At 36.0% G+C, this 21,315-nt stretch overlaps 1 protein-coding gene across 1 annotated transcript in view; it reads right to left on the minus strand.

The window, feature by feature from the left end:
* The window catches only part of mical3a (microtubule associated monooxygenase, calponin and LIM domain containing 3a), a 72,087-nt gene extending 62,227 nt beyond the window's left edge, over nt 1-9,860 (minus strand). Inside the window, 1 exon segment of the mRNA XM_046865330.1 lies at nt 9,521-9,860. The gene's annotated coding sequence lies outside the window, so the exon portion shown is untranslated.
* Nucleotides 9,861-21,315: the final 11,455 nt, after the last annotated feature.

The raw sequence follows: 21,315 nt of genomic DNA on the forward strand, positions 1-21,315 counted from the left end.
ATTGGGTATTTTATATATATGGAAGAAGTGTTCAATGCCAGTGTTTTGTAAAAATTTTGATTTACGATTTATGAGAGAACGACTTCAGACGGAGTGGAAGGCTTTGGGGTTTTCCAAAGACACTTGACAACATTAACTGTTACTAGAAACAGAAAAATGTGTATCCGTATAAACGGAATTACCTCTTTATATTGCTTATAATGCTTTATATAAAGCCACGTTTTCATTAACTGATTATGTTCATGTATCCTACTGATCTCTCCCTTGTTTTAGTGGACCAGTAGTTGAGCAGCAACCAACAACTATCATATTTTTGTTTAGCTTGCTAATGATTTTTATTGAAATATGGCGGACTAAAAATAATGTAAAGAATCCCATAACTATTTTAGGAAAATCCTAAACATTTATATAACACATATATCCAGGTTTTCACCTTTTATTTACAGCTGTAGATGTTAGCATGTCTGTCTCTCTATATAGCAAAACCTGTGCTGTCAACAATGCTAGGAGATGAAAGCACAAGTCAAAACAGAGCACCATCAACTTTCTCCAACTATATAATAATAATAATAATTCGTTACATTTATATAGCGCTTTTCTGCAGCACTCAAAGCGCTTTACATATGAAAGGGGGGATTCTCCTCAACCACCACCAATGATTTATATTTAAAATAAGTAAATGTTTAAACATTTGTTGTTTAAAATCATGCCTCTAATCAGACAAATTGAATCTTTGGATGCCAGTCATAACCAATGTGTTTTAATTAATAAGCAGCAGGTTGGAAATGAAAAAATAAAATATGGAAAGCCAAAAGTATCAACAAAAAAAAACATTCAACACACAAGAGAATAAGAGCTTTGGCAACTAGGAGGTGCAGCTTTCTGCCAAAAACAATTTGATCACTCACCCTTCAAACCTCCCTAGATAAAACAACAATGCTCTGGAAGAGAACAAGTAACATTTGTATAAACAATGAACTGTGCAATCCAGAAGAACAGATTCCAACAACAATTCAACAATGCATAACCAAAACAGATAGGTAGGTTTAGCTAACTTCAGAAAGTGAGTGATGGTAACGACTATAATCTTCGGAAAACTTTCATTTTTCACTCTTTTTCTACATGAGCCAGTGTTTTTGCACAGAACGACTTAAATACGGCTGGAAGTCCACCCTTTTATTTTAGCAGTTGAACTCAAATGAATTGAACAGCTCTTTAATGTATACGTTTCAAGTTTTTACATTCTATCTCTAGTCAAATGTCCATCATTTGTGCTTTTCTATTTGCCTCCTAAATAAAGCTAGTACTTTGTTTTGTCCCTGGGGCTATCCAATAGGTGAACTGACTGCTCTAAATTGCCTCTATGTATGAAGGAGAGACTAAATGTATGTGCATTCCCTACCATTGTTACTCAGTACCAAGATAAAGCACTTACTGAAGGCCTGTCCATACATATATATATTTGCTTAATTAATCTTTTGGTTAATAAACGTACTCTTGTTTACATAACTGTCGACCGTTGTGATATGGTGACTTTATAAAATAACCTTCAGACATGAAAATGAACTACACAGAGAATTACATCAGTCAGCCTAGGAAGTAGGTTTTACCTTTAACCCAATAAAGAACCATAGAAAGTGTATCTAATAAGATATAAAATAAGTAATAGTAAGAAATAAGAAATAGTGTTCATTGTCCAGAAAAATGTAAATATGCAATAGTCAGATGTACAGTAGGGCTGCAGCTGTCGATTAATTTAATAATCAAGAATTCAACCAATTATTCCAACGAATAATCAGGTAATCAAATACAAAGTACTTTTTCTTTATTAACTCTAATATAGTAAGTATTCAAGAGAAAATAACAGCCTTTTATAATGAACAAGTATTTATTTCCTTTTAAGAAAAATTAAAGTTTTTATTGCTGAAATTGCATACAAGAATATCTGTGAAATCTAAACCTATTCAATGCATTTAAATGCCATATTACATCAAAATGCAAATACAAATATATAACTAAAAAAATCATAAATAAAAATATAAAAATACATTTCAAATGACTTTTAAAAAGTCAAATGCACTGTAAGTTTTTTTCTTTATGTTTTAGTCTGAAATGATAAAAATTGCAAAATTCCAAACTTGGGAAACTTTTGTTGTGTTTTTTTGCCTGAATCTTCTCCTAACCTTCCTCTATTTTTTATTATGCAGCATCTTCCGTGTTGTATGGAAGCCCGTTTCCACCACATTAAAATAAAAACCTAAACTTTTTTTTCCCTCAACATTCCGACTTTTTTTCTGACATTTCTTCTCGCAATTTAAAATTATTTGTCACAATTCTGACTTTATTTCTCATACACATTTCTGCCTTATCTGTCTTGTTCCGTCTTCTCCAGAACTGATTGTCAGAGTTCTCTTCAGGGATTGGAGGCTTAGTTTGATACCATGCAGTTCTACTGATCATAGCCCATTTAATTCTCAATGAGTTTCTGGCCCTACAGAGGGGTGACACTGGCCGATTGGCTAAAAAAAAGTAATTGCCAGAAATAAAGTCAGAATTGGGAGGGAGAAAAATTCGGAATTAGGCAAACTTTTTTTTTATTTGGCAGAAACAGGATTCCGTAGTGTTTATCTGTCCAGAGCGCTCCAGAATTTAGCAAGTGGTGCGTCAGTAAAAATGGTCCGTGGGGAAACACAGTGGTACAGTAGGCACAGTAGTTAAATGGACTAAATTACATTTTTGTATTTAAATTACTCAAGGAATCGTTTCAGCCCTTGTCAGATGCTCTCATACCAGCACCATACACATGACCATGTCACTGTGAGTGCTGTGCTGAAAATAAACCACCATTCAAATAGTATCTGTAAAGCAAGAATTATGTAGTGTTCCTTTTTCAGTGATAGAAGGTGAAAGACACACACACACACACACACACACACACACACACACACACACACACACACACACACACATATATATATATATATATATATATATATATAGTAGGAGTATTGAGGAGTATTAAGAAACAATTTTTACTAAATATAGATAGATGGTAGGTGGATCTAATAAATATATGAATATAATATAAATAGCTTGTCAAGTGGGTAAACATTCATTAGTTCCACTGTAATGTAATGTAATGTAATGTAATTTGAATAAAGGCCACGATAGGGAGAGGGATATTTGTACATCCGTATTGTTCGTGCATTCTGTTTTCCATGAATTATGGAGTTACTGTTGACTCTTTCGATCTTCAAACATGAAAAAGTCTATGCATACAGACACACCTTTCCACCTTGACCAAGCAACAAGAGACAATGCAGACCAGGGTGAACATCCAACGCATCCAAACACGGATATATTTCCAATGCAGTGTTGAGAGTCCAGATATGTTACAAGCTGCATACACACAAACAACAGACACACCTCTCAAAGCCCACACTGGGTGGAGCAGACATTTGGTTACAAGGTAAATAAGCCGAGAAAATCCTATGGTATTGAGATTACGTTGTTCAAGAAATCTATGGCTTACCACTTTAAAAATATTACTGTCAACTTTAAAGCTCTAACTATGAAATGTCTGGTATGGCACAATATGGTAAGTATGGAAGACATACAGAGATGTAAAACATCAACAGTTTGAGGGAAAGAGCATAGGATAAGAGACAAAGGCAACAACATTTTACTGCACTGATGAACAAATTATAAATCCATTAGCTAGTCTTGTTTCTAAAGCCTGGAATACTAACTGACCAGGCTGAAGAATGGTAGCAAACGTAATGTAATAATGTATGACAAGCTAGTTAACTAACTAGTTTATGAGCATTCTCCTCATAAACATCTAACTTAGCTGAATGGCACTTGAAAGGATTTCCAGACAGTCCTTGCTAACTGGTAACTGATAATTCCAGTTCAACAATCATGTTTTGAAGATTTAATTACAAAAATAACTCAAACCTTATTTAGGTAAGGTAAGATTAGTCTTTTTCTCCCTCTTTACTAGGTTTTAAAATGTGATAGTTCAAGGAGCCCTGTTAATGAAGCTCCATCTCAGGTGGCCCATAAGGGCTTATAAATTGAGGGACATACATATACAAGCATTTTTAACTGATGTCTGTTTTCCAAACATGTTCACTTACCAGCTTAAACTTTTGCAAAGGTAACAGTTCAACTAATCTTGTTTTTTGTGGGGGTTTTATTTTTTGTGTGAATGAAATTGAAATGAATGAAAATAGTCATCTATTGAACCTTCAAGGTAAGGTGATATTTTTCTGAATAAGTGATGCAAAATATTACACATATTACAGAACTAAAAGGGCTTTTTAGCCCTTAGTTTCTGTGTAATGGCAGGTATGAAACAGTTTGACAGGTTAAATATTCATACAAATATGTTATTACTTTATTGGTAGGTAAAAATGACTATTTGCCACAGAATTATAAGTAAAGATTGCCCTGATCAGATAACAAACAAAAGTAATGTTAAAAATTTTCAAAACTCAATAGAACATCTCCTTGTAGCAGAAATACACTGCCAGTGTCAGAAGCAACACACAACCGAGCTGAAATTCCCGACTCAGCACTGAACATTCAGAAATGTAGCTACTAAGTGGTGTCAGGCCTGAAGAACAGAATCACTGACTGCTCATTACAGTCCAAGGTCCATCCCTCTATTTCCTGAATGCATCCACTAACACAAGCAGCACACACTGGGACTGAAAATCGTGCACTGATTACATCATTTTCGTCCATCAAGAATATCTGGAGCACTGGAACTCTCTGGAGCACTGGAACTCTGAGCTACGTGCAAATTCATACAAAATTCCCATCTCTGATAAGACAGGCTGATAGCATGCAGCGGTAAACACCCAGACAAAGCTGTGCACTCAAAGATGAAGTATTATGCTAGAGTTGTTCTGATAAACTTCAGTGTACAGTTAGCATAACGCAAAAATCCCAACCCAGTGCCGTCCAGAAGATATCATGCAGATGGAGATCATTCTGTGCATTATCTGAGATTATTGTGCCTCTCAGCTTCTCTGATTTCCAGGGGTGAAGGTTAGATTTGAGTTCAGATGTTATAAGAAATGACAACTGAATAAAGCATCTACATTTTAATTAATTTACAAAAAAATCTACAGATCTTAGATACGAGTCTAAAGAGTCAGTCGAAATACTCATTTGGGGGTATGGATTGTCCATATGGAGGAGACCAATAAAGTGTCAGCTGATATATAAAATATGATATTACATTTATATTGTTTCTAGTTACAATATGTTTAGAACGTTTTTTAAAAATCCAAACAACCCAAAAGAAATCCTCTTTTCTAATTTCACAACCTAAGGATTATTTCATTGACCATAAAAGTGCCACTGTTACAGTGGTGCACATTAACAACGAGTTTCTTAATGTACTTACATTTCTTTTCCAAGTACATGTGCTTCATCAGAGTATTGGTATTTTGAGAAAAATCTCCTCCACTCCAATTTAATGCATAATATCTTACTTTTTACTCCACCACAGTTCAGAAAAACGTGCTAGGAATACATAGTGTTAATTGAAAACCTGTCGCGACACCACAGGCACCGTAAGCCCACAATTTTCAGAACTGCAAAAATGACTCAAATATCTTTCTTCTTGATCAATATTTTTCTTTGGATATTTAAGTACATTCAAATGCGAGTACTTTTATTGAAAAGGAAATGCAAAATTGTTATTAGAGTTCTATATAAGGATAAGATTTATGCATGCACTACTGCAATCACTATACTGAAAAAACTCTTCTAGTGTTCTTTACAACTTGTCTATCTTTTTTTTTCTTATTCTGTACAAAATGTCATATTACTTCATACTAAAAAAGGTCGTCTTTTTCAATTCTAAAACATTGTCTAGCCTGAACATTCCCCAAACCTTGCTGCATGCTTTCGCAGCCTCACATTAAGATAACTGAGATTCCTTTTCACTTGGCGAAAACATTAAACTGCACCTAACCCAAAAGTACTCTGTTTCTCCCCACACACACACACACACACACACACACACACACACACACACACACACACACACACACACACACGGTATCAGATAAGCTCATCCCTACTGAAGTTCCCACTGATTAAAACCATAGAACTTAACAGTCTGCTTTTTTATTACTCCCATTCGCTGCAGCTGGATGTTTAGCCAACAAACCGTCTCTCTGAGCTCTGCATTCATGACGCTTCTGTAATAACGGTTTTCTGGCACGGGCGACTGCATAGCGCTCGAAAATCCGTTGGCTGCAGTGGATTCTTGAGGCTGCGGTAACCAAACAATCACAAGACACAGGTTGAACGTGCTTCCTTTTATGGCCAATTCAGTGCCCAAATTCGGAGTCCACTCTGTCTCTCTCTCTTACACCGACATATTACACAATGTTGGCTAGCCATTATTTCTGTACTGAAAACCACTTACTCCTGTATTAATGGCTTGAAAGCATGAACCAGCTGCTGGTTTTACTACCGGTGGTTATTTATAGTTTTTATTTCTACTTCCCCACTGTATGGGTGGGTAAGCATGTCATCAACATCATGAGGAAATAGTTTTCTTTTCATGCTTTTCTGCACATACTAAAAGTGTTAACAGTAGCTGAAAAAATTACTGACCAACACCACAATCCACAACAGCGTATCAAATTAATGATGTTACACCATCACATACATCTGCACAGAAACAAGCAGCCCATAAGCAACCCATCTTAACATCAGGTAATAGTCTTAGTGACGTAATTCATTATATTGTTTGAAACATTTCCTTCAAATGTTTTTACACTTTTTACAATGATTTATGAAATACTCTCATTTTGTACTAAAGATGTTAAAATATGCCTACAATGGTTTCAGGACATTCCCCTACTCCAGAGGAGTGTAACTCTATCCCTGAACCCCCACCTTGACATCTAGTAACCAGGTCATGAAAATAAATATCCTGTCTTTTTCTCACACATGAGAGCTGTTCAAGAAAAGTCAGACATCTAATCTCACTCTGGCCTTTTCAGCTACTATAATCAACCGTTTGAGCTGAGTCAGCAGGAAAAGCCCTTCCTTTTTATCCCTTCCCCGTCTCCCCAAACATACCGATGAATATTAGGGAATGTCCTTTGGCTAATGTACGCCTTTTCCGGACTTAAATTACAGCTCTTGTGTTAACAGAGTACTTCGATTTCACAGTTAATTCAATATACTTCTTTTAATCTCTATACTGAAAAACATCCAAAAACAGATTTCAGGCGAAACAAGTCTAAACATAACTTTTATGCAAAACCACTTTACATCAGGAATAACAACATGCTCCCAATCTACCTCTGTAGGACCTTGCACATGCATTTCTATGATGTTATATTGCACGCTGCACATTTTGCATCATTATAACTTTGTACATTTGTAATTAACGTCTTGTGCCGTGTCTTGTGTCTTTCATAAGAATTCACAGAGTAAGAATTTCATTGTATGATGTAACATTGTTCACTGTACATATGACAAACTCTTGAATTGTAAATTAATATAGTGCTCTGATGATCAAACTGCTATAGAGTGCAATTGATAATAATAATAATATAAAATAAATATATAAAACACAAAAAAGGTTTCTCAATATTATTACATTATTATTCATTTCAAGCTTGTATTTATTTATTCTAGAGACAAAATATTTTTCTTCTTTCTAGAAAAAAACTGAAAAATTAGCAAACTTGAATGGCAATAGAACAAGGAGATAAGCTTAAGGTTTTCTGCAATCTTACAATATATAATACTCATTTCTAAAGCGTTAAAAATCCAGTGAATGTCATGTGCATCATTCTTTATAAATGACATCCGAGTATTCAGGAAAGAAAAAGGCTTTTACTTCTCACATATACATTACAGCATTTTGAAAATATTTCTTTGCCTATCCCAGCTGGTTAGGAAGCCTGGGTCAGAGCACAGGGTCAACCATGATACAGAGCCCCTGGAGCAGAGAGGATTGAAGGGCCTTGCTCAAAGATAAGATAAGATATTTTTTTCGGTGTTTATTCGTCCCACAGTGGGGAAATTTCTTTTTTACAGCAGCAAAGAAAAAAATAAATGCAAATATAAAAAGACCCAATAGTGGCAGGACATACTGGTTGGACATACTGACCTTCTGATCAGTAACCCAGGGTCTTACCCACTGAGCTGATTAGATTCTGACATAAATCTTAGATTTCCTTCATTTACTCCTTACAACAGTGTCACTAATAAGACTTTACTTGTTTTTATTCCTTTAGCTTAAAGGTCCCCATTTACTGGGGTTTGGATTAGGACTGGTCAGTACCGGCTTCGGATCATCTGATACCGACCGAGCCGCACAGAAAAAAAAAAACATTTGGATGCAGTGCGTTCTGGGTTTTTTTGCTAACTTTGCCAATTTCCTGCACTTATTTCAGTCACAGTTTTTACTATTTAAAAATTAAGCCTGAAAAATTATGCATTTTTGTCAGTTGAGTTAAATGTTCATTATATACAGTATGAATGTAATAATCAAATAAACATATAATTCAAATAATATATATAACAGTCATTGTAAAGTATAAAAGTATTTTTTACTGGTCTTACTGGTTAAGGCATTGGACTTTGAATCCGAAGGTCATGAGTTCAAATCCCAGCTGCCACTTCTGGGCCCCTGAGCAAGGCCCTTAACCCCATGGCCCAAGTCGTTCTGGAGGGCGTCTGTCTAAATGGCGTAAATGTTAACATACCTCGTCCCTCACTTTAACATGACATTTCGCATCATTTCTGAGATCAGTAAAGTTTTCTCTCATATTAATACCACTGTATGGTCCCTCTTGGACATCTCTCAGTTACACTATAACTACAGTAACAAGTGGCATGTTTCCCCCTATGACATGCTCCAGAATTGCATTTTTCTTTCAACCCAAATTGCAAGACACATAAACAAACAAATTCCCAGTTCTCCCAGACTAAACAGCACATGTGGAAGTGTTGTCTCAAAAGGACGTGCCCTGTTTCAGTGTGCAGCTACTGTACAGCAATTACATTTTCCCAACCAAAAACAATACATAAAAATATGTGTTTAGTTGCAGATCTCCAAGTTTTGATCCTGATCTAAAACTGCAAACACTGCAACATGAGACAGCAGTGATCACACATTGGCAGAAGATCAGGTGGTGTTTGTGCACAATGTTGACATTGCATAAGATGGTGTAAAAAATGTAATAAAGTTGGAAGCAATAAGATCCCACGTCCTGAGTGTTTACAGTGATCAGTGGACTGTCTTGACATGCTAGATTAAAATGACTGGTGGTTTTCAGCTTTTTAGGAAGTCGGTATAAGTGCTCGTAGACAATACCACCACCTATGAAACGATTCCACATTTCAGTCGATTGCTGAAGCCTGATCGCTTGGATGAATGTAAATAAGTCCGTACACACTCTGTTTCCCAACCAGCACCTCGGTGTTTCAGCCTTTCTGCACCCACAGCAGCAGCGTGCTGTTCCTAATATCTTACCTTCACTGATCCTGTAAAACCAGACACGATTTCCACTCTGATTTCTTCTTGACAAACAAATAAATTAATCCATGCCGCGTAAATATCCACCGATCATCGTCTATGTATATAGTTAATATATAGAAATCCCGCTTCTGAACACGTTCACATTCATACTGAAGGCGCTAATGGACTCACCGAGGAGCCGCCGGAAGAAACTCCGTGCTAAAGAAAAGAAGGGGGGAAACAAGAAAAGTGCACTGTTGTGTTTACACAGCGAGCTGTACTATTCCATGTTTCGAAACTAAACAATAATAGAATAATATAATTCAGAGTATATTGCTGGTGGATATTTCTGAGAGTACATACTGAATGTAAATAAATATTACAATTCTTTGTGTCCCCCCTCGGAGTGGAGTGTGCGTTGCATTCCCATTATTTTAATCCTATTGGTTTTCTGAGATGACGTCAGCATGGGCGGATACAGACACGCCTGCAGGGCTGGTGAACAGGGAATGAACTGGTTTTAGTAACCGGTTGGTTTGGACTGGAGTCTACACTTTTACTCTATGTTTTTCAAAGTTTTTTTCTTTCTCCTAATTGTTTTGCTTGTGGAAACCAGATTTGTTGGTCAAACCATCATGACCCATTCAATGCACTAAACTCATGCATCTGTGCACATCATGTGTCGAACAAGTGGGCTGAATATGTCAGGAATGAAACATAGGCGAGTGCTGTTGGAAAACTAATCATCAATAGAGTAGTGGTCTGACACGAATTTATTATGTTCCAGAAATATGTTCCAAACTTGCTAAATACACATAAATATAAATATGTCAATTTTGTTTTATAATTCTTACATTCCGTAAAGCTGCTTTGTGAAAAGCACTATATTTGTAGTCTGAGCACTGAGTTGTAGGCTGATTTATCTTAAATTTAATCTAGCATACCATTGTAGATTTATTCATTACTAGAGACTCAAAGCACTTTTGTACGTCGCTCTGGAGAAGGGCGTCTGCTGAATGCCACAAATGCGAATGCACTATAGAAATAAACTTGAAATGATCTGAATTGAATTGAAGGAAATTTTAACTAGACATTGTGCAGACCAGAAGGTTTAAGCATGGTATTTGTTTTGTGCATGTGTTTTGTGCCAGAAATTTAGCAAAAAAATGTAAAAATAAAACTGACACTCTTTGTCTTCTTACCTCAGTAATGGTCAATCAGGTAATAGAAACTAAAGTTTGCTTATTTACTTTTACAGTGGCATAATGAGTCTATTATTGCTAACAATATTCGCATGCTTTCCTCAAATCATGCTGTTTTAGATCATTTTATCTCATTTTGTCTGTTTTCTGACACTGTGTGATACAATGTTATTTATAAAAATAGAAAAAAAAAATACTTAGAAGCCATCTTTATGTCGGTCAGGTAGGAGGTGTCACTTTTATATCTCTAAAGCCCATGACTTATAAATTGTCTAATAAACGTTTTACACTTTTCTGCTTACAAGCTTCAGAATCTTGAGGCATCGGTTAACAGCAAGAAACCTTTAAACCCTGGAACCTATAAAGTTTTTTTGTAAATGATATAGTCATTAGACTGAAAAGATGTTTGAAAGTTAGTGGTTGGCTCTGTGCCAGGCCACAAACGGTGACAAAAACAAAGACATGGTTGTTGACTTTAGGAGAGCAGCTATTTTTGCACTAAACAGGGATGGATCCTCCATGGAGATCGTGGAGGAAAGCCCTTCTCTCTCCCCCATCCTAACCATGTTCTACAGAGGGACCATCAAGAGCATCCTGAGCTGGTGCATGGTTTGGAAACTGCACCGTCTCGGATCACAAGACCCTACAGAGGATAGTGAGAATAGCCGAAAAGATCATCGGATTCTCTCTCTCCTATGTCACAGACATTTACACCACAAGCTGCATCCTCAAGGCCAACAGTATTGTGGACTGTCTCACACTGTCTTGTCCTGTCTGGTGTCACACTGTCCTTGTCCTTTTGTTTTGCACACGATGCACTTTATATGGCTAGGACAACTTACTTTAGTCCTTAGCTCTGTTATGTAGCTCTGTGCTCTGTATGTAGCTCTATGTTGTTTTATGTAGCACCAGGGTTCAGGAGAAACGTTGTCACATTTCACTGTGTACTGCGTCAGCTATATATGGTTGAAATGACAATGAAAGCTTTTTGACTTGATCAGGCTCTCTGGTAAAAACTTCACATACAAGTTAGCTAGATTGAACTTTCAGGGTAAATAGAAGTCCGTTCCAGTGCTCTTTTTGTGCAAAATAACAATTGCTTTAAATCTGACTTATTTCAAAATGTATTGCAAAAAATTAATGATCCCTAAAGAGTTCTGTAACCCCCTGCTAACAAATGTAAATAATGTACATATGGCTTGTAAAGGGAGTGTCATAATAGTTTTTGGCAAAGTTTGTGTGTGTGTGTGTGTGTGTGTGTGTGTGTGTGTGTGTGTGTGTGTGTGTGTGTGTTGTCAGTTGCACTCATGTTCAAGACCCCTCTTGACGTGTAATGTCGACCAAATATTTTCCAGAACAATGTATAAAGGGAACATTTACTGTTCAGCCCAGCAATTAGTACAGAGTGATGAGGGACATTGAACCAGAAAGACCTCAGTGATTACATCCACTGTCAGAGGGTGATAAATTTGAGGTGACAGGGGACATGCAATAACCTTTTATCCAACCCTGCTGTTCTTTGTTTCCACATTTAACTATGCACATAATAAAAGATATACAGTAAATCAAGAAAAGTCAATAAGCACAGAGAATGATAGTTCCTGCAAAGACCTATATTTATTATAAACCAAAGTCAACATCATAAAGGCTAGCGTTTCTTTATTGTTGCAGAAGCAAAGAGATTTTTGTGTGACATGGAATTAATTTGAAGGTTTACCACCCTAAATAATACATCAATCCTCTGTAAACAACAACATACCATTTTTACATGACCCCAATAAGCTTGTTTCAGTGTCTAAGTCAAAAGCTGAGGTCATGAATTTGGCTCTGAATCGAAGACAATTTAGTGGCGCCAACAATTTTTGTTGTAAGTCTGCTACAGAGCATTACACAGAGCTGCACTTGAACATGACTAAAAGTTCTAAACATTAGATTAAGAAATTAAAAATACCCAGTTATCTGTATGCATGAGTGTTTTGATGAGTGTGGAGTGGTTGTACACCCCAAACCACAAAAGAGGTGTTTCTTTAACACTATCAGCACGGCTTCACTCTTCTCATTACTCAACACACCCACACTGAGCGCAATGAGATAAATAGTCTATATACTGAACTACACTGTGACATCCTGATAGACAAATGAAGTCTCATGGATGCAAATTGTATATAGTGTTTGACAAATGCATCAGCTGTCTGAGATAAATGAATGTACTATATAAGAGGTAATCAAGGCTTTACGCTGAATGTGGAATAAAACAAAGAAAAAAATACCAACAAGTATAAAAAAATTTTGGTATTACTAATCCTAGATTACTGCAAGTGTGCATTTCCTATCACATCACATTGTGACGTACAGTATCTTAATATGCTCATCGCGGTAGCATAGCATAGCAGTTTTTATTAACATAAGTATATACATTTTCCACTGTTTTAGGCAACATTAAACATAACTATCACATAACTATCTCATAACTAGTAATGTTAAGGAGCATCCACAAAAAAAATAGCTCACATAATCACTTATGTTATTCTTGCACCTGCTCCCCCTTTTTACTTTTCCTTGTAGGTAGCAAACAAACTTAGCTTGTTTTAAAAAAAATAATAATAATTATTATACAATTATTTATAATAATGTATTTAGTCATAGATTATCACTGTTACTATATTAAACATTAATATCAAATCTGTAAATATAAACTTTAGTTTTTTGGAGATTGATATATGATAAGCTCTTTCTTAAACACTCTCATCATTGCAATGCCTTTGTAATATCTAATCAATACAAACTAATAACCAAGCGAAATTATATAAACCACTTTTCTGGGTTTCATGACACTAGAATATGTCCTTGCAGACTCAAGTGCAGGAGATATGACACCATATCGAAACATCTTTTTTTTTTACAGTGTGAGATACTTGAGTTATAATTGACAAACCCTTTAGCTTCTATCTTATGTAAGACATATTTATAGTTTCACAAACCATTATATGAGCCGTTATAATAAAACATTTGTGATGTCACCATCATTACAATAGAATAATTTGAATAAATAAATAAATAAATAATAATACTTTTGAATAATAATAATAATAATACAATTGTTCTATTTGTATACAGAGCAAAATTTGTATAAAATCGTTTAGCATTTCCTGATCCAGACATGGCGAGATGGTCTACAGCCATTAACCTTCAAGCATAATTCATGGAGAATGGCAGCAGCAATGTTTAGATATGGTGGCCCTTGAGATCCTCTAGTGTGTGTATCATAATATCATGAAAAAGCAAGTGGTGATTTTTAAACAATCGTATGAACAATAGAACCCAAACCCTGGTGAAACAGTGCTGCTTTGTGAAATCGTAGCCTTTTGCAATATGTAAGGATTAAGATTCCTGTTAGCTTAGCCAATTATCATCTCCTCTTTACTGTCTCATTGCATTTTACACAGTCTATGATGAGCTTACTCTATGCAAATGCTCACATCTATTGTTATCGTGCAACGGTCTGCTGACCTTTCAAATCGAAAACACTCAAGTCATCAAAAACATGGCAATCAATCTCAGTAATAATCATATCTGTCATGCAGCATTATCATAAAAATAAATTGCACACATAAGCTGGGAGGAAATCTGTATGAGGCTTGAGTCAATATGTTGTATGCATGTAGGTTTTGTGTGTAATCTGTACAAGGGAACAGATAATGACTTGGAATCTGAAGCCTTCCTAGTGCAGAGCTATTAAAAGAAGTTTAATGGGAGCAGTGAAGAAAGCAACCTAGAGAGAGCTTAGTGCTGATTACGTAACATTACATACACACAAGGATTCACCTTTTATTCATATAGGTGGGGCATCAAACATGTTCTTTATTTTAACACCTGCATTTCTTTAAAGGATAGTAACTACAGCAAAATAGGCATAAACATCTTGTGACACTTGCCCTTAAAACATAATTTCCTTATGATAGAAATGATGTATGATGTCTGGTCGGAAAGCAGGGAGGAAGGAAACTCAAATAAACAAGCACCTCTGCAAATAATGAAGCGCACAACAGGATAATAAAAGTAAAATAGTGAAATCAACAGCATTGTACTTACCCTGACATTTGCTACAGAAGACGACGTCTGTCAGTTTTGAGCTTCCTCCTCCTCTCCCTTGTATCCTTTCTCTGTTTCCCTGTTTCCGATTTCTTCTATGCTAGACCCGTGAGATGCAGACTGGTCCAGAGCGCATTGCCATGGTTACATGGAAGATGTCACATGATTTGGTTGGCAAGCGTGAGGAAAGGCAGAGCAGCCGGCAGCCCCTCCTTTCTCAGATGACGCTGAGCATCCCGTCTGTTCACAAAGAGCAGCCTCCGAGTGCCCCTGCAAACACACAATGGATGTCTTAAGAAGATGAAGACGGGTGTGGCGAGCACGAGGAGGTGTGTGTGTGTGTGTGTGTGTGTGTACATGGGGGGTGTTCATTTTGAAAGAGTCAGTGCACCCTAGTGAGTCTGTGTACAAAATGTACTGGTGTGCAGCAGGGCTGCCTGGATACCAGAATAACACACTAAGAAGACAGCAAGGCATTCCTACGTCCTTCCAAATGTGGCTGCTTGACCCACTGGCCCTGCACACTCTTAGTAAGGCAGTTATTTATACCGAAACAGACACGAGACAGTTGCACTGCTGTTAGCCACTGTGTGAGGTTTTAGATTGTGTTTGGATATGACCCACTAAAGCGTTCCTCTATTCTAAACTATTTCCTTCAATGTCTTTTCAAAAAATTAGAGGATTCTGAATATAAGAACAAGATACATTTATTTATACCAACAAGCTAAAAAAGTATTTATTGAGAATGACAAGGTTATTTTTTTTGAGGTCTTGCGCAGTATATTAGAGTTGAAATTCAGATAGTTCTGAACATGCAAACTTTCATCTTTTATTTAAGGAGAAAATGCATTTTTACGGCATTTGGCAGAGACCCTTATCCAAAGCGAGCAACTGAGGATAAAGGGCCTGGCTCAAGGGCCCAAAAGTGGCAGCTTGGTGGTGGGATTTGAACTTCTGACCTTCTGGTGTGTTTTCTGATATATTCAGGCATATTCAGGTTTCTGATCCACATATTAAATGTTTTAAAACTCAACTGGATGATGCTTTAAAGATGGAAAATGACCTAAAACATGCTTTAAAAGCAACCCAAGATTGTTTTAAAGAAAAAAAAATGTTTTTGCAATGGCCAAGTGCATAACCTGACCTGAATTCAATTGAGCAACCTAAGAAGAAGCAGGAACTCTGCAGTAAAGACATCACTATAAGAAAAATCCAGTGACTGGTAATGTCTATGGATTAAAGTCTTCAATTAGTCACATATAACATCACAAATCTTAATTGATTTAGATGTAAATAGCCTTAAATTAAAGCTAAAAAGTCTGCACTTGTGTGTTCTTATTGATAACTAATTCAACTGCTGGCAAAATGAAATTTAATCAATTGATTTAAAACTGTATTTCACAGAGCCATTTCTTGATTCTGAAGTATTTTACTTAGAATATCTTTTTACTTTTTAGAAGTAAGAAATAAGCAATGCTTACATTAGCTCTTAACAAATGGCAGCTCTAGCAGCTTGTGTCCTTAATATGACTTTCACAATATCAACATGCACTTAAATCAGTAAGCATAGATAAGGGAAACCTCCACTTATTCACATATAATGAGCTTCAACTACACTTAAATACATGTTGAAATTTCGGTACTTTTTACATGTATTGAGCAGGACACTGTTAGTACATTCATCTAAAATGTTTTCGCTGGGAAAAGGCATCCATTACTAGAAGGAACAAACTCTAACATTTTCTTTGTAAAAGCTCGATTGTTTTGTGACTCTGAGATTTTAATGTTGTATGCAGCATATGCAGAGACTTGGTGCATACAGACACTGGATTTATCTCAGAGTGATCTAATTGGTCCAGTGTGGAGGAGCACTGGGCAAATGAAGGAGAGCCTTTGTGTCATGGGTGCATAGGCTAAATGAGTGCACTGGGATTGGGGCTGTGACATAATGACCACACAAGAGTGATGCTCTGGTCTGCTACAATGGTGGTGGATATTTGATTCCTTTTAGGGGGAAATTAGGAAGGAAAACCAGATGCATACTTCTAAAAGGGTGTGGGCAGATAATTAATTCTAATTACTACTTATGTATGTTCTGCTTCCCAATGTCAGCTACGTGACTCTTTGGCATAATGTGGACCTCTTTGAAGAGCCTGCAAGAAAATCTGGCTGTTATTAGAGATATCTCAATTGGACACATACAGGAGGCCCAAGGTAGGCCCTCTAGTTTCATGCATTTTGAATAAGCTTTCAAACTCTGCAGTCAAACATTCAGTGAGTAGGAGCAATGAATAAAACATAAGAAGCCAGACAGCTTTCATAAGGCATAGTCACCTAAGAAGGTTGTCTTCCCAGCAATGCAAAAGCCATACATAGCTATCGGCCCATATGAACACAATTGGTTGTGTCTGCTTATTAACTGGAAAAGGATAACATGAAAAGTACATGTCAATAGCAGATTGACACAAGACAGCTGTGGGTTTTCCACTCAGTCCTAGATGCTTAGAATAGTAACATGTACATTCATCTTAATTTATATGTCTGATCAACTGATAAGATCAAAATTAAATATTTGAGCATTGCTTCATCCGTCTTGTTATCTTAGTTGAAGACTTTTAGTACTGGGATTGTTTATTGTAATCTAAAGCTATAACCTATTTGTAAAGTTTGGGAAAAAGCTAAGTGATAGCTCCAAAGCCCCAGTGGTAGAGAGGGTTATACATCCCACATAGACAACAATCCCTTTCTTTTTTTTAAAGCATACAAATAATACACTTATAACAAAGAATAGGTCTGCCAGACATGTCTTTTTGCACGTCATTAGCTCTTATACATTACTGGTGATGTTTATATGAAGATCAGCACATCTCATTTCACACCACCTGATAATTCCTGATCTTTTTTTTTCAAATATATACAGTACTGTGGGTGTGTTTGGGGGTATAAGAGAAATAGAATGTCACAGAGAAAACCAAGAGTAGACATGTAGACAAGAGTGAGAAAGGAAGAAAAAAATGGTGGAAAGGTAGAGAAGGGAGCAGGTTCTGATATCCTCTGTATATACAGCACAATTCTTTCCCCCATCTCAGTTCTTATAAAGTCTAACTACGTTACATTTTTCATGTGTTGGATTGTTTAAAGTTCCTTCTGTATATAAATGTAACCTAAATTTCAACCTCTGACTGAATTGTCCACAAAAGTTAATGAAGATGATGGAAAAATGTATTTTTTTTGTTAAGCTGCCATATGTATTATGGGGTGCTTTTGATACTGCCTGTGTGGAGTTCCATGTTTTTAGCTGACCTCCTACTGTCCAATACCTGCAATTAGCCAGACTGGCTATGCAAAATTACCCTGCTATGTAAATGTGAGTGTGTGTGGTACCCTATGATTGACCAGTGTGTAATTTCTGGTGACTTTGAAGTATTTACTTATAATATAAAGTAATGTGTAACAAAGTAATAAAATCATTTAAAGTAACTAGTTTTTTTATTTGCACAAACCCACAATTTCAAGTTTATTTATATAAAGCTTTTCACAATGGACATTGTCTTAAAGCAGCTATCTATATCTATTTATCTATATATTTAAAAATGAGTGCCATAGATTTCTAATTTGAGACATGTTCTTGATGTCTAAGAAAGAAAGATAATAGTTAGGCAGTTAGTTCCATACAGTGGCTCATAATAGACTGCAGGCCAAAAGGCCTTAGTAATGAGGCATATGGTCCTTTTTGAGACCTCAGCTATTGTAAGTCATTAGTCTACTACACTGCCATGACTGCAAACACAAAGAAGAGCTATTGCATGCTTGTACACTTTAAATATTAAAAAAATGCATAAACAAACAAACTCAAACCCCTGTTTTGTATAATCTAAAATGCAGTGGTGGACAGTAACAAAGTAAATGTAATTCGTTACTGTGCTTAAGTAGTTTTTCATTTAATGCATTAACCTTTACTATCCTCATAATGAGATGAGTGATAGAGCTGCATACGCCCCCTTTATCTTTTGCACGATTCCTCCTTATTTCTTTCCTCTTTTTTCTAAATTGGACTCCTGAGGGTTTAGAGCTTTTTTTCATCCATAATTTTAATTTGGATTCATCTCTCCTTACTGACGTGACTTCACCCAACCCCCGCTTCCCTTTTTCAGTGTATGAGTGAGGGAACTTCTCCAGGCGGTGAGTGCACATTCCGAGTCCCGACCAGGTACATTGACCTTGACATATAATAATTGACACTACTGTGCAAATGAGCGGTTTAAAAAAATAAATATTTTCCCCAAATGGTACGTGAAAAAAACCTAATAACTGGGTATCACTTAGGCTATGTTGTGTTGCCTGCTGTGCTTAAATGCATAGAGCAACAATATTTATTTTACCTTGCATAACATTATAATTTATTTATAGTTTATCATTATGTATGTAATTTGCAACAAAACAATTCCAAAATAACTAGTGAAGTTAAATTGTAGTTAAAATAGCACTTATTGATTTGGTTAACTTTAATTAAGGTGATGTCATAAAGGTTTTCTGTGATTGTACTGAACAAGTGCTGAACTGAGTTCAGCAAGGGGAAGCTCCAGTGGAGCTTAAAGGCTAATATAAAAGACATATGGTATGTTGCATATATATGTTGTATGTAATAAAAATGATAAAAGGAACATTATAGCCGTAATAAATCATAGTACTTGGATACTTAAGTACATTTAAAGGCAAATATTTTTGTACTTTTATTCAAGTGAAGGTTTAAAGGGAGCACTTTTACTTTTACTGGAGTAATATTTTACCTACTGCATCTCTACTTTAACTCAAGTACATGCTTTGTGTACTTCGTACACCACTGCTGAAATGAATTCCTCAAAACTAGGGACAAAAGGTCACACTTGTCTAGCTTTTTCTATGGGATCAAATAAGCATTGCACATATGCAACTAAAAACCAATGCAGAAATGCTTTTGCTGAGACTAAGCTTTTAGATAGAAATTCAGAAAAAAAAAAATCCAGATAAGGTTACTGTCATTGAAACCTGTCATGCTCTTTTTGTATAAGAGTAAGCAGAGTGGGATTATGTTGCAATGCTCTGTAACCTGCTTTGAACAGGTCATCTTTCAGAACCTGGTAAGATAGTTAATGCAAATTCGATTTTTGCAACATACAGTAAAAAGCAAATGTGAAACAAGTTTTAATGAAATGAAATTACAAAAAAAAATGTCCTTATTATTTTTTCTGGCCACTTATAATAGTAGTAGTAATAATAATAATAATAATAATAATAATAATAATCATAATAATAATAATAATAATAATACATTGTCATTATAGGGTCAAACCAAAAATTCAATTACAAGTAATACAAATTTAAGAAGATATACATTTTTCTCACACGAAACGAAGGATTTATCCAAACATCCCAGAATAGTTAATACTTTGATTGGTCAGTGTATTCTTTTGTCCAACCAGTTTACTGGGTCTGTGTTGAGTATTAGATCATCATCCTAGATGCTGCCTGTGGAATGACAGTGCAAACAAACCCACCATTTGTGCTGAAGCTGTCAGACTGTAGTAGTGCACCCTGTTAAAGCAGCATTGCATAATGTTAGGACTAGAACATGCAAATGATGTGAGGTCAGAATTTGCTTTGAGCAAAGCATGTGCCTGCATTAATGGGGTTCCCAATGGTACATTTGTATTCTCTAGAAAGAATTTTGTATAAAATTTTAATTGAAAAACAACCTAAAATAGTTATTGGATAACTATAAAATATTTATAGGAGATATCCAAACTAGCTATGGACACATTGTGCATGAAGTAGATGGCCTATAATCAGTAACCACCTACCTAAAAGTGCACATTTTATATATGGCAGAAAGGGATGCTAATTACATGTCAAACCAGTGTATTACAACATTAAATTGAGCAGATGAACATTTTGTTTGCCAATCAGAGAACAAGTTCTTGAAGAAATCACCAGATACATCTATAAAGTTTCACATGGGAAACATGTACAACACAACCAAAGTTGAAACAATCACTAAAAATACAATATTAACTAAAGAATAAAAAATAAATATTCCTTTATTCTACTGAACGGCCCTTTCCACCGATTCCCTCGTCAGATTTAAAACACTTACAAAGGCAAAAACAAGTACAAAGGCAAAAAATGTATAGTTCTCACATACATCTTCCTCCTCTTCTTTTGGCTTCTTCCATTAGGGGTTGCCACAGCGGATCATCCATCTCCATACCCCCTGTCCTCTACATCTGCCTCTTTCAAACCAACTACCTGCATGTCTTCCTTCACCACATTCATAAACCTCCTCCATCGTTTCCTCCTCCTCCTTCCTGGTGGCTCCATCCTCAGCATTCTCCTACCGATATACCTCATGTCCCTCCTTTGTACATGTCCAAACCATCTCAATCGGGCTTCTCTCACTTTGTCCCCAGAACATCCTTTAAAACTCGTTTCTAATCTTGTCCATCCTCGTCACTCCCAGTGATCTTCAACTCTGCTACC

The sequence above is a fragment of the Silurus meridionalis genome, chromosome 13 (genome assembly GCF_014805685.1).
Source record: "Silurus meridionalis isolate SWU-2019-XX chromosome 13, ASM1480568v1, whole genome shotgun sequence".
In the NCBI taxonomy this organism is placed as follows: Eukaryota; Metazoa; Chordata; class Actinopteri; order Siluriformes; family Siluridae; genus Silurus; species Silurus meridionalis.